The 13,747-nt window shown below is 36.0% G+C and overlaps 1 long non-coding RNA gene across 2 annotated transcripts; it reads left to right on the top strand.

The window, feature by feature from the left end:
* Positions 1-1,802: 1,802 nt before the first annotated feature.
* LOC103412567 (uncharacterized) lies at positions 1,803-11,347 on the top strand. Of its 2 annotated transcripts, XR_011578679.1 has the most exons (5): positions 1,803-2,010; positions 5,452-5,527; positions 6,880-7,098; positions 7,384-9,903; positions 10,069-11,347. It is a non-coding gene; the product is annotated as an uncharacterized lncRNA (long non-coding RNA). The 2 variants fall into 2 exon arrangements; XR_011578680.1 differs by lacking the exon at positions 10,069-11,347 and having other exon boundaries at positions 6,883-7,098; positions 7,384-9,594.
* Positions 11,348-13,747: the final 2,400 nt, after the last annotated feature.

Below are 13,747 nucleotides of genomic sequence, written 5' to 3' on the forward strand. Positions count from 1 at the left end.
ATACCATATGTAATTTTTTTATTATTGATTAAATATACAATGTCACGCGACGGTATACACATGGGTACAAACACAAATAAAACTTAAAAAAATATGGGCACAAAAAGAAACTAATATATGGGTACAAATTAAAAATGAAAAGAAAATTGGTACAAATTAAAAAATATTTGCAAATTAAAAATAGGTACAAACTAAAAATAAAATTATATGATAAAAAAATTTAGCCATAAATATAAATATACTAATTGTAATATTTTTTACATTAAAGGAATATATTTAAAAATAAAAATATTTTATTATTCAAATAATTAATTATGTTATTAATACCTAAGGACCTTGATCAAAAATTGAAAATGAATAGGATTTTAATCAATGGAGTAACAAAAAAAAGGATGTGAACCTAATTATATAAGACAGCAACATAAAACTTTCAATTGCGAAAGAAAAACTTACGTGGAACAGATTCATTATTACCGTGGTAAGTGGTTGGTGTTTCCAATAAAATTTGAGTATTGTTGTGAAAGAAAAAAGGGTCAAATAGAACCGAACAATAAATTTAGGGTAATTTCACTTTACTATCTAGAAATATCGTGATTTTCAAACTTTTATGTATCAAGTTTTTTTCATCGCAGTTAATATAAGGAAAAGAACAAAAATATCAAAAACAATTAGATATGCACTCCATAAGCATAGTCATTTGCAAATTTCTCATCTCATACATGCCTTCGTAACATAAACAGCTCCATTTCTCACTAACATTTCATCTATCCCTTGAAGTTTGAAAATCCCTCTAGCTCAAACATAATCTAAAGGAACTTTAAAAACCCCACATCAAGAAAGGAAAAAAGAATAGTGAAAAAAAAAAATCTATCATTGAAAAACAATTGTAGAACAAACTATTTTGCCAAGTATACTATATTCGCTAATTGAGGATCAATTGAAAATACCTTAATTAACTATTCTAATTGAGTACTTACATCAAACACTTTTTTTAATTATAGTTTCTCATACACGCATGGATAGCTATGAGCGTCATTAGTTATTTTAATGATATTCATATCGATCAACAATTATAAAATTTTAAGCACATTGTATCATGTCAAACTCAATGTAGATAGTTGGTAAATTCAAATTCATTTGAAACACTCATATGTTTGTGTAGCCATATTGAAGAATTTTTATAGATTCAGTTATATTATATTTACGCACTTGAGCAACTAAGAATTACACCAGTCATTAACTTAAGACATTCACATCTACAATTAAAACGCACAATGTAACGCTCAAATATTGGTATAGTTAGAAAAATTCAACCTCTTAACCAACTCATTTGCATCATATCTAGAAGGTACAAACAGAAAAATATAAAATTCCTAGACCTTCATGGCAATTTTTGTTTAGAATCAATTAGGATACCTACCCCTGCATACGTGGAAAGTGGTTTGACTAAGTACAAGAAAGTAAAACATGTCATTTGGAGAAGAAGATTGTAGCAGCCTTTGTTTGGTTGAACTTCTTGTACCAGCCTTTGTTTGGTTGGACTTGTTGAGTAATATTGATTGAGCATTGATATGCCAAACGTATACATATTTACTCCTTTCATTTATGCCAAACCTATACATATTTACTCCTCTCATTTATGTACTTGTGGTAAGGCGAGTCCGGCAAGGAATACAGTGACATTGTAATCACAATTATCTTCTTTGCATGGATCAGATTATGCCACGTCTTTCTTGACTATGGGGTTGTCCACAACCACACCTTAAACCTTCCTTCGGAAGGTTGGGAGTCTATAAAGAAAGGGTGCTGCTGAGGCAGCAAAGGACCCTTGGACTGGAGCTTTTCTCAAGTATTGTTTAGGAATGCAATTTTAGCAAACCCTAGTCTCTCTGACTTTAACCCGCACAAAGTCCTTCGTTCACCATACTAAAAACATTTGTCAACATAGTCTTTCCCGACCACCTCCTCCTTCTCCTCCAGCACAATGACATCTCTCTTTCTCCACGTCTGGTAATCCTTCACGTTTTTCTCTCCTTTGATTTGATCTAGGCATGTAGATGTATTTTTATATTGTTACTTTTTTCCTGTCTTGTGTTTTGTATGACTTTTTATTTATGTTGTTTTAACACAACAGGCACAAGTTTTCTACTGAAAGGATCTGGGATAGGAAAGAATACATTACCATTGATTCAGCAGTAAGTAAATAAACCGATTTATTATTTCTTTATTTTGTTTTTGGTATTCATGTTTTGGTTTTGTCTCGTTAGTATCAGTTTCTTTGTTTTGTACAATCATTAATGAGATGAATGGCTCCAGTTGCGATATCAATAAAGGGAAAGAGATGCTCCTTAAATATCTTCCATCAAGATCACTGAATCAAATGATCTGAACTTTTAAAATTTTATCAAATGACTTATTTGTTTTGATCTTTTAAAAGTTATAATAATTTTTTTATGTTGGACAGAGAAAAACAAATTTAATTAGGAGTTAAAAACTATGAATCATACAACTGGTTTAAAAATTTTTGCTCGGGTGCACAAGGAATATGTATGTGTTGCTAATGTCGAGAGATATCGCATTAGGCATATATCCGACACAAGTTATGTCGATTTTAGAGCCTTAACCGACAGAAAATTCATTTCCTGACCCTGGCAATTCTGTCGCTTATTATATATGACAGTAATATAAGTTTCTTGTCGGTTATCATAACGACACTAATAAATGGTTTCGTAGTAATGCACTTTTATTTCGTCAGTCATTTGTGTGTCGGCCTCTCTCTGTAACAGTGTTCAACACATTACACAATAAGAATTGGATTTTAGCCACCTATACACTTGCTTGAGAGTATTGTGAATGAGCTTTAAAAGTTAGAATGCTAATGCTTTTATAATCAGCAATCTTATAATTTTTTCTCCATAAGGCCAAATCCTCCCCGATCCCATTTATCTCCCCAATTGAACATCCCTATGTAGCTTTTGTTGTTTTCATGTGACTCCTCACTCTCTTGACTGCCTTTCACAACGACTTGCTTTAGGGTTTCTAATGTTTTTCTCGAATGCTTCAGGGTCTTAAACGCTTTTCCTAGATTCTTTATCATCAGTATACCCCATCTCAACCATTACCATCGCATGGAGTTCAAAGTTCTGATCTTCACGATTCATTTTATGAGTTTAAACTTCCAATAAAAAAGACATTTGTCAATATTTTTACCACTCAATAAACAACTATAACTTATGTGGAGCCAAAAATAAGCACAAGGCGACATATGAATTTTTGGTTAAAATGACAAAATTACCCTCGAGGCATATCGGATTTCCTACGCGCGAGCAGTGGACAATCATTCTTCAATCAAGCCAAAAGTGCCCAAAATAGGTAACAAATTCAAAATTATTTTATCCATCCTTATTCTATATTCTCCATAAGGTATTTATTTCATAACCTTCAAAACATTCTATATAAATTGAGTTAATTGGCTAATTAATGGATTTATTACCTAATCAATCCATTAATTACCAATTAAATCACTCATCTCACACAAAAATACCCCAAAGGGCCGGCCACCTTTTCATCAAAGGGGACTAGCCATGCCCTATATATATCACCCCATTTTCTCTAAAAAGGGGAGTTCCACACTCTTACAAAACTTCCAAAAACTCTCCAAACACTTTTTTCTCTAAATTCTAACTTTAGCATCGGAGGTTCTTCAGCCAAAACCCCCCCATTCATTGTAGGCGTGAGGCTTTGACCTTGACCTAAGGTGTTATTTCTTTTGTAGGTACAATTTTGTCCAAGAACAAGGATGAAGAAATTTACATCTACAAATTAGTGCTTTCATTGAAAGAGAGGTCCACACTCGTAGAAAACTTTTGCATAAAAATGTTTTTCTCTATTTTCTAGTCCACTTGCATTTTTTCATACATTCTTATTATTAGAATTTTTATTTGCAAAGACTTTGATAAAACGTAAAAGAGAAATACAATGGCTAGAAATTTAGAAAATTCCACGAGTGAAAATTCTAATATTCAAGAAATGGGACCGCGGCGATCCACGAGACTAAATGTGATCTTAGGGGGAGCGGCACCACCACCACAAGGCTCCACCATGGCAACCACCGCGGTGGCCACCACGGCAATCACCCACGGTGAGGTCCATGGCTCCACCACCACGACCCAAGCCATGCTATCCAAAGGCCACGCCACCAAAGCCACGACCTGAGTCATGTTACTCCATGCCTCACACGAGCCCAATGCATTGCCAAGCTGAGCCCAAGCCTTGCATTCGCGAGCATCACGCGTTGAGCAGTCTGCTCTCGCGGCCCAGCCTGCTCCCGCGGCCCAACCTGTTCCCGCGGCCCGGCCGGCTCCAGTGGCATTTCAAGCAGCCCAGATCGGTATAAGATTAATTCAACCGTCCAAGCTTCAAATTTAAGGGCTGACGATTGAACTGGGGGCATTTTCACCACATTTCTCCGCGGGTTTGACATTTCCCAACTCAAATCTCACTCCCAGAGTCTACCACCCTTCCACTGCTCAAGGAGGTGCATTCCTTCCAGGCTCTTCCAATCCAAATGGCGAACAATACTTGTCTCAACAAGTCGTAGAGTTGATGAGTGCCCTTGCACATCAGACGACCTTAATGAATCAGCTCTTGTAGCGCACCGAGATGCAACGTGCCTCGGACGAGGAGTCCCGAAGTAGGACAAGGGCAAATGAACCTCTCCAACAACGTCCCGAAAAGTAGCCCCTCAACCAGCCACGATTCGAGCGTTCTAGCAATTTACGCCCCCTCTTGGGTCCTTAGGATAGCATACTCTCGTCTTAGCGCGCGAATGAGCATGCATTCCCGATCAAGCCCACGGACGAGCATACGTTCATGGTTGAGGCCTCACTCCGGTTATTAACATGGACAAACCTCCAGGCTAAGTGTTCATTCACAATTAGGCTTACAAGGAGCATTCTCCATCTCACATCGGAGTAGGCTGCACGACAGACAGAGAGAAACAGTCACTCAATCCAATATTCTCCATAAGGTATTTATTACATAACCTTCAAAACATTTCATATAAATTGAGTTAATTGGCTAATTAATAAATTTATTACCTAATCAATCCATTACTTGCTAATTAAATCACCCATCTCACACAAAAATACCCCAAAGGGCTGGCCACCTTCTCTCCAAAAATTAAGTTGCTTATCTTACTGACACCGTTCACTTATCTATCACTTTTGTTCATTCATGATTATATTGAATTTTTTTTTTCAGGTTAATTGTGTCTTATTCATGTAATTAAGGTTGGTACATTCAAGTCCCGCAGCAACGCGCGGGCATATTACTAGTGTAGATCTATTTTTATTTTGTTACTTTTCTCCTGCCTTTTGTGTTTTGTATGACCTTTTACTTATGTTGTTTTAACACAACAGGCACAAGTTTTCTGTTGTTTTAACACAACAGGCACAAGTTTTCTACTGAAAGGATTTTTGGAATGGAAGGGGTAGGAAAGAATACATCACCAAGGATTGATTTAGTGGTAAGTAAATGAACCGATTTATTATTTCTTTATTTACTTTTTAGTATACATGTTTTAGTTTTGTCTCATTGGCATCAGTTCCTCTGTTTTGTGCAATCATCAGTGAGACGAATGGCTCCAGATTGCGATATCAATAAAGTATATGCTCACTTTTATTTCGTCAGCCGTTTGTGTGTCTGCCTATCTTTGTAACTGTGCTCAAGCTAAAACACCAAAAGGGCACTGACTACCAAACGACCATTAAGATATCTTGTAGGATCTTCAAGGCCGTGGAAGTTCATTTGAATAAATCGATACCAAATTAGAATGCTCATTATGTGGCTTAGCCTAACTCCTCATCCGTTTAGTGTAAAAATATCAATAAGATAATACGCTGACGAATTAATTTTTTCATAAGGCCAAATCCTCCCCGACCCCATTTATCTCCCCAATTGGACATTACTATGTAGTAACATTTGTTGTTTTCAACTGACTCCTCTGAGCTCGTTAAGCAGCAAATCATTTGAAGGTAGTGTTATGGGATAATCCACAGACGAATTAATTTTTTCTCCAAATGGCCAAATCCTCCCCGACCCCATTTATCTCCCCAATTGAACATCACTGTGTAGTGTTTGTTGTTTTCATCTGACTCCTCACGCTCTCCACTGCCTTCCACAGCGACTTGCTTTAGGTTTCCAACGTTTGGTAGAGTCAAGGCTTTTCCCAGATTCTTCATCATCAGTATACCCCATCCCCACCATTACCATTGCATGGAATTCAAAGTTCTCATCTTCACTATTCATGTTTTGGTATAAACGTCCGGTAAAAAAAAACATTAGTTAATATTTTTAATACTCAACAAACAATTGTAACTTGCATAACAATTTTTACTATTTACATCACAATTTTTAGATTTTAGATTTTACATAACTTGCCTAGCATGAACATGAAGTTGATACCATTGCATACAATTTTTACTATTTACATCACTTGCCTAGCATAAATGTTTTTACGAATTTTAGATTTTACATAACTTGCCTAGCATAACAATTTTTAGATTTTACATAACTTGCCTAGCATGAACATCCACCATAAATTTTTTTCCTATTTTATTCAAAACAGTTATTTAATGCGTAGAAATGGATCACAGACATTAAATTCCGATATTATGTGAAATTAGTTGCTGAGTATCCTATGCTACCTTACGCCTTTTATGGATGCATTTAAATTATGACATGGAAATTGAATAAATGGAAAATTACATTTTGTTATTTTGTTTGGCTTTGTTAGTAGTAGATATGCAGTATGTTGTGATGTCACTTTAATTTCATTTGTTTGCAAATGATTTTAATCCTTTTTGTTTATTTCATCAGCAGTTTGTGTGTCGGCCTCCCTGTGTAATTGTGTTTCGGCACATTACAGCTCCGATACTAGCCGATGAAGAAGACAAAATTTCAGTTCTTGCATTAATGGACCTAATGGCCCCGAACTGTGATATTTCTGTACTGGACGGGCTAAAGTATGTGTCGAGATTTGGAATTCCTTTAAAGAAGTATTGGAAAACCTGACGAAAGGCACCAAACATCCCACAGGTTAGTCTTATTATATATATATATATATATATGTTAATATATACATTATTATGAATCTATTAATATATCTATATATATAAAGGGAGTAGCCCAAATCGGTGAAGTTTTCAATATTCCAATTATGTCCTCATTTCATAAAAAAAAAACAACACAAAACCATTCCTATATAGGACTATAATTGTAATACACAAATAAAATAGGGTTAAAATTGTAATACAAAAACATGAAAGGCGCCTAGACTTTTAGATTGATTCTAACCCGTTGATTACTCATATCTATACACAGTGAACTTTCCACAAGCAGTTATAGCGGTTGCAAAGTTACACGATCAAACTGTACTGTTTTGGAGAAATCAACTCAACCTCCCATACCCTGAAAAAAGAGAAAGAAAAACAGATAGAAAAGAGACGTGCTGAACTCCTTCATTTTAGGAGAAAGAAAAACCCGTGGCGGAAGATGTTCAGTAACTCCTCCATAAGGCCAAATCCTCCCTGACCCCATTTATCCCTCCAGTTGCACATCACTATGTAGTAGTGTTTGACTTTCCTGTCTTCATTTAACTCCTCACCCTCTCCACTGTCTTCCTCAGCGTCTTCATCGCTTTCCTCGAGGTCTTTGCTGGTTTCATTAGATTTGACTCCAATAATGCTTTCTTCGGTTTCTCCACCATCACTATATCCCCATCCTACTAATACCATTGCATGCAATTCTAAGTTCCCACCTTGGCGATTCATTTCATAGGTATAAATTCCTTGTAAAAAAGATACAAGTCAATATTTAATCAACAAACATAACTTACACAACAATTTACTACTTACATCTTTGTAATCATACACAGCGTCACTCAAGGAAGCATCGCAAATAAGGGGAAACTGTCGGAGCATAAATTCAATGGTGGCCGTATGGTTGCCAATACTTTTGTAATTGGCAATCCTATACTTGTAAAGCTTTTCCTACATAATAATACTAGTCTCTCCGCACGCACTCACACGCGTGCGAGAAGTCTTTTTTTTTGAAGGAGTAGGATTCTCTCGCCTTCTATTTTCATCCGCAATTGAGTAGGTGTAGATGTGAAAGGAGAGGAGGGAAGGGGATGGGAATAGGAGGGGAGATAATCCTACTCCTTAAAAAAAAGGTTTCTCTCATGCGCGTGAGCGCATGCGGATAGGGTAGTATTATTATGTAGGAAAAACTTTACAAGTATATGATTGCTGATTACAAAAATATTGGCAACCATACGTTCACCATTGAATTTATGCTCAGACAGTTTCCCCATATTTGCGATGCTTCCTTGAGTGACGATGTGTATGATTACAAAGATGTAAGTAGTAAATTGTTATGTAAGTTGTGTGTGTTGAGTAAATATTGACTTATATCTTTTTTACAAGGAATTTATACCTATGAAATGAATCGCCAAGGTGGGAACTTAGAATTGCATGCAATGGTATTAGTAGGATGGGGATATAGTGATGGTGGAGAAACCGAAGAAAGCATTATTGGAGGCAAATCTAATGAAACCAGCAAAGACCTCGAGGAAAGCGATGAGGAAGACAGTGGAGAGGGTGAGGAGTTAAATGAAGACAATAAAGTCAAACACTACTACATAGTGATGTGCAACTGGGGGAATAAATGGGGTCAGGGAGGATTTGGCCTTATGGAGGAGTTACTGAACATCTTTCGCCACGGGTTTCTCTTTCTCCTAAAATGAAGGAGTTCAGCACGTCTCTTTTCTATCTGTTTTTCTTTTTCTCTTTTTTCAGAGGTTGAGTTGGTTTCTCCAAAACAGTACGGTTTGATGTGTAACTTTGCAACCGTTATAACTGCTTGTGGAAAGTTCACTGTGTATAGATATGAGTAATCAAATGGTTAGAATCAATCTAAAAGTCCAGGCGCCTTTCATGTTTTTGTATTACAATTTTAACCCTATTTTATTTGTGTATTACAATTATAGTCCTTCTATATAGGAATGGTTTTGTGTGTTTTTTTTTTAATGAAATGAGGACATAATAATGTATATATTAACATAATAATGTATATATTAACATAATAAGACTAAGATGTTTGGTGCATTTTGTTAGGTTTTCCAATACTTCTTTAAAGGAATTCCAAATCTCGACACATACTTTAGCCCGTCCAGTACAGAAATATCAGTCCGGGGCCATTAGGTCCATTAATGCAAGAACTGAAATTTTGTCTTCTTCATCGGCTAGCATCGGAGCTGTAATGTGCCGAAACACAATTACACAGGGAGGCCGACACACAAAGTGCTGATGAAATAAACAAAAAGGATAAAATCATTTGCAAACAAATGAAATTAAAGTGACATCACAACATACTGCATATCTACTAACAAAGCCAAACAAAATAACAAAATGTACTCGTATATTAGCTCTTGTGTTTATATGGTTCTGAGCCTTCTAGTTAATTAATATTAATTTTTGGTTCCAATTGAAAAGCGATTAAATGATTATTTATCTTATAGTTGTTTGAGATAAAGATTCAAGTCTCTACTTATCCAAATGAACCTGATCATAGTTGAAATGGTCGTTTGGTCGAGTCAGAGCCCCTTTTGGTGTTTTGGCTCGAGCACACGAGCCTCCAGCTTCCCATGGTTATGTCAATGTGATAGACTAAGTTTGTGTTGATGTCCGTGTGTACTTCGCAAATCCTCTGGGGTAAAAAAAGGAGATGAAACAAATGCATGATATAGATCAGATACCAGACATTTCGGTACAGGATATTCCGACTTGGTGAATTTCTTAGTACAACTCGGGAATCATTGATATTAAGGAAAACTAATGAAAGGTACAAAAAAACTTCTTTTTTAAGGAAAAGCTTTTTTTAAAGGTATAGTGAATGGTTGGTTTTTTGTTAAAAGTGAACAGTACCGGAAGTGTTTTGTTAAAACTCTCTTGATATTATTAATACGACAGTTGAATAATTTTCGATATCGTGTCCGTTATGTTACAGTAGTAAACCTACATGGCAATCAACTTACAACATGGCATTTGAGTCATTGGGCGGCTTGACCAGCGGCGGTTTGTTTTTCATCGAGCGTATGCAAATTACCCTACACTCGCCAACGTAGCAATCTAATCGAATAACGCGACACCATATGTTTTAGTTTTGCAACATGACATTACATAATTCATCCGAAATATGCTACGGTAGTATACAGGAGTTGTTCTCTATGAATCATAGACTATGATTGTACAATGGATAGGGGATCAAGAAAATAATATAACGCATATAATTGATGAATAATTAATAAAGAAAACTCTCAAGTTTAAACCTCACAGTATCCATACAAAACTTCCAAACCATCCAAATAGAAGCTACGACTCAACTTCCCAGCCTCGCATGCATGATGCATGGCATTTGGATAATACGCAAGACCACGCTATAGAAAAGTTTAATTGGGATTGGTCTGCTGTGCTATCGAAAGCCCAGAAATAGAAGACACAACTTTACCAGGTGACATACTACATTCGGAACTCTCTAAGACTGATATGAGACGCTCCAACATGGTCTTCGACGGTTTCAGCTTCTCAGTCTGCTCTGAGTTTGGTTTTTCCGGAGTCAAAGAGAAAGAATAACGGATAACAAGTAGCAAGATAATTTTACTGGCATTGTTGGTGGATTAACAATCCCATTTATTCGGTTTAAGGGATATATCATAAACCATATCTATAAGCTTGAAGGGAATGTCACTTGAGTAAAAGTTGAGCAACAAATTTTATGAGGGATTAACATGAAGTAATTACATACCTGCTGAATTTGAATAGCAATTTTCTGATGCATTTCACTTAGGTCGGATAAGTACATTGCTGTCATGACTTTGATCTGCAAATGAAAGTCCGCAATACAGAGATGATTAGAAAGATCATTGTTGCAGCTGCATGGTCACTCGTGTATCCAGTTACAGTTTTTCATTTTAATGCTTCAAATTTCAAGAAAAAATGCCAACAGAAAAGAGATCATGCATACTTGGGCCAGAAATGGTATTTAAATATGTCTTGGGCCAGTGCTTCAACCAACCCAATGCCAAGAAGCCTTTGCAAGCTTGGGCTTTTAATACATTCAGCCCATAGTTAAGCTAGGGTTTGTGAATTTCGGGTACCGATCACGACCACAATGATCGAATTTTTAACCAGTTAGGAATTTGTTTTTGTTTAGGTTTCTGATTGCACTTCCAAACTGCAGTGAACGATTGAGTGTGTAATTTTTTGTTTACCCTAGTCTTTCTAAACCCTAGCTTCGGATTTCTTGCCTACTAGCTTCCCTGCACACGATCACGTACGAAAGGTATTTTTTAATCACACACATTTTATTGTAATGAATTAGTGATACATACAAAAAAATGTAAAAACATAAGTGTACTAAAAAGTCTCAACCAAAATATTTTCTTATATAAGATGCCATAAATTGGTGATGCAAAATTTCAACAAATAAAAGCTAATTCATTTGAATTTCAAATGAGTATTAAAATTTACAACAATTTTTTATAAAATTTAATTCATAGACACCATAAAATTATAAAATCAAATAGGGTAAAGTACAAAAAACTACCTCAACTATTGGTGTCACGACACTTTCATACCTCATCTTTTAAAATTGACAATGTCATACCTCATTTTACGCATTTGTGCCAATGTCATACCTTCCATTAACCTGACCGTTAATTTGTCAGTTAAATGCTGACGTGGCTTGATTCGGAACCCCCTTTCTATTAAAAAATTAATAAAATATTATTAAAAACTAAAAAAAATTATTTAATATTTTTTAAATATTAAAATAATAAAGAAAAGTAAATAAAAAAAAACAAACAAACAAAAAAGCAAAGCTTCGTCCCTCCCTCCTCTTCTCCCCCATCTACCAGCTGCAACCCAGAAAAAAGAAGGGAAAAAAAAATACCTACCTTCGTCCCTCCCCCCGCTGGCGTCATTCTCTCTTCTCGCCCATCGCCCCCACCCCCTCTGCAACCAAGAAAACAGAAGAAGAGAAGGAAAAAAAAAAACCTTCGTCCCTTCCCCCCCACCCCCCGGCGCCCAGATCCGGTCACATCCCTTACCGCACCAACCCCACCCCCCCCCCCCAAGATCCCCACACCTGCAACCCAAAATCCACCACCCCCCCCCAACCTGAAGAAGAAGGAGGAAGAAGAGAGAAGGAAAGAAAAAAAAAGGAGGAGGAGCAGTTCGTCCCTCCCCCACTCCCCCCAACCCAACCTCCAGAAGAAGAAGGAGAGAGTGAGGGAGAAGAAAAAAAAAAAAAGAAGAATGAAACCAGTTCATCCGTCCCCCCCCCCCCACCCAACCTCCTGAAGAAGAAGAAGAAGAAGAGAGAAAAAAAAAACACCCAGTTTGTCCCTCCCCCCTAAAGCCAACCTGTAACCCAAAAAGAAGAAGAAGAAGAAAAGAGAAACCCAGCTCGTCCGTGCAGAAGAAGAAGAATAGAGAGAGAAAAGAAAAAGAAAAAAAAAGGATGCAGAAGGAGAAGAGAGAGAGAAAAGAAAAAGAAAAAATATTAAATGATTTTTTTTAGTTTTTAATAATATTTTAATAATTTTTTAATAGAAAGTGAGGTCTGAATAAGCCACGTCAACATTTAACTGATAAATTAACGGCTAGGCTAACGGAAGGTATGACATTGACACAAATTCGTAAAATGAGGTATGACATTGTCAATTTTAAAAGATGAGGTATGAAAGTGTCGTGACCCCTATAGTTGAGGTAGTTTTTTGTACTTTACCCAATAAAATAAAGAAGAAGAAGACATTGAATGCATATGATGATATTAAATAGAATCTAGGGACTAAAATCAATTTTTATTCTTGTACAAGACATTTTTCTAAACTTGATTTTATTTAAGGATTAAAATCTAAATTTCTAGGCATTAGTATGGTCTGTCTAGAAGTAGCATCAACATTAGTAGCAGCTATGCTCCCAAATGTTCCGCTAAGGCCATCTCTAATCGAAGGGTCCAGAGGGCCAGAGGGCCGAAAATAGCCCTAAAACCGTCTCCAACTGAAGGCTAGGCCAGAGGGCTCGGGAATCTGGGAGGGCCCCACGGGATCGGAGAGGGCTGGAGGGCTGGCTGCTTTCGGCCAGCCAGCCAGCCCCGGGCTGGCTATTTTTTTTTTAATGTTTCTCATTTCTGTCGGTTATAACCGACAGAAATAACAATTTGAATTTAAACTTCCAACGGCTAGCGCCACTAACCGACAGAAATAAGTCAATTTGAATTTAAACTTCCAACGGCTAGCGCCACTAGCCGTTGTAAACCTCTTTTTTTTTTATGAATTTAAACCTTTTTTTTTCTTTTTTTTTTCTATAACTTCCTATAACTTCTATTTTACAAAATTTGTTTCAATTTTTTTAATTCTATTTTTTTCCTATAACTTATATTTTACAAAATTTGGTTCATATTTTTTTCATATAACTTCTATTTTACAAAATTTGTTTCATATTTTTTTTTAAATTCCATTTTTTTCCTATAACTTTTATTTCACAAAATTTGTTTCATATTTTTTTTAAATTCTATTTTTTTCCTATAACTTCCTAAGCCATTATACAACATTAAATTAAATTAAGTAACATGAAACAACATTAAACAATATGAAACAACATTAAATAACATTAACCAACAT

This window comes from Malus domestica, chromosome 03, assembly GCF_042453785.1.
Source record: "Malus domestica chromosome 03, GDT2T_hap1".
In the NCBI taxonomy this organism is placed as follows: Eukaryota; Viridiplantae; Streptophyta; class Magnoliopsida; order Rosales; family Rosaceae; genus Malus; species Malus domestica.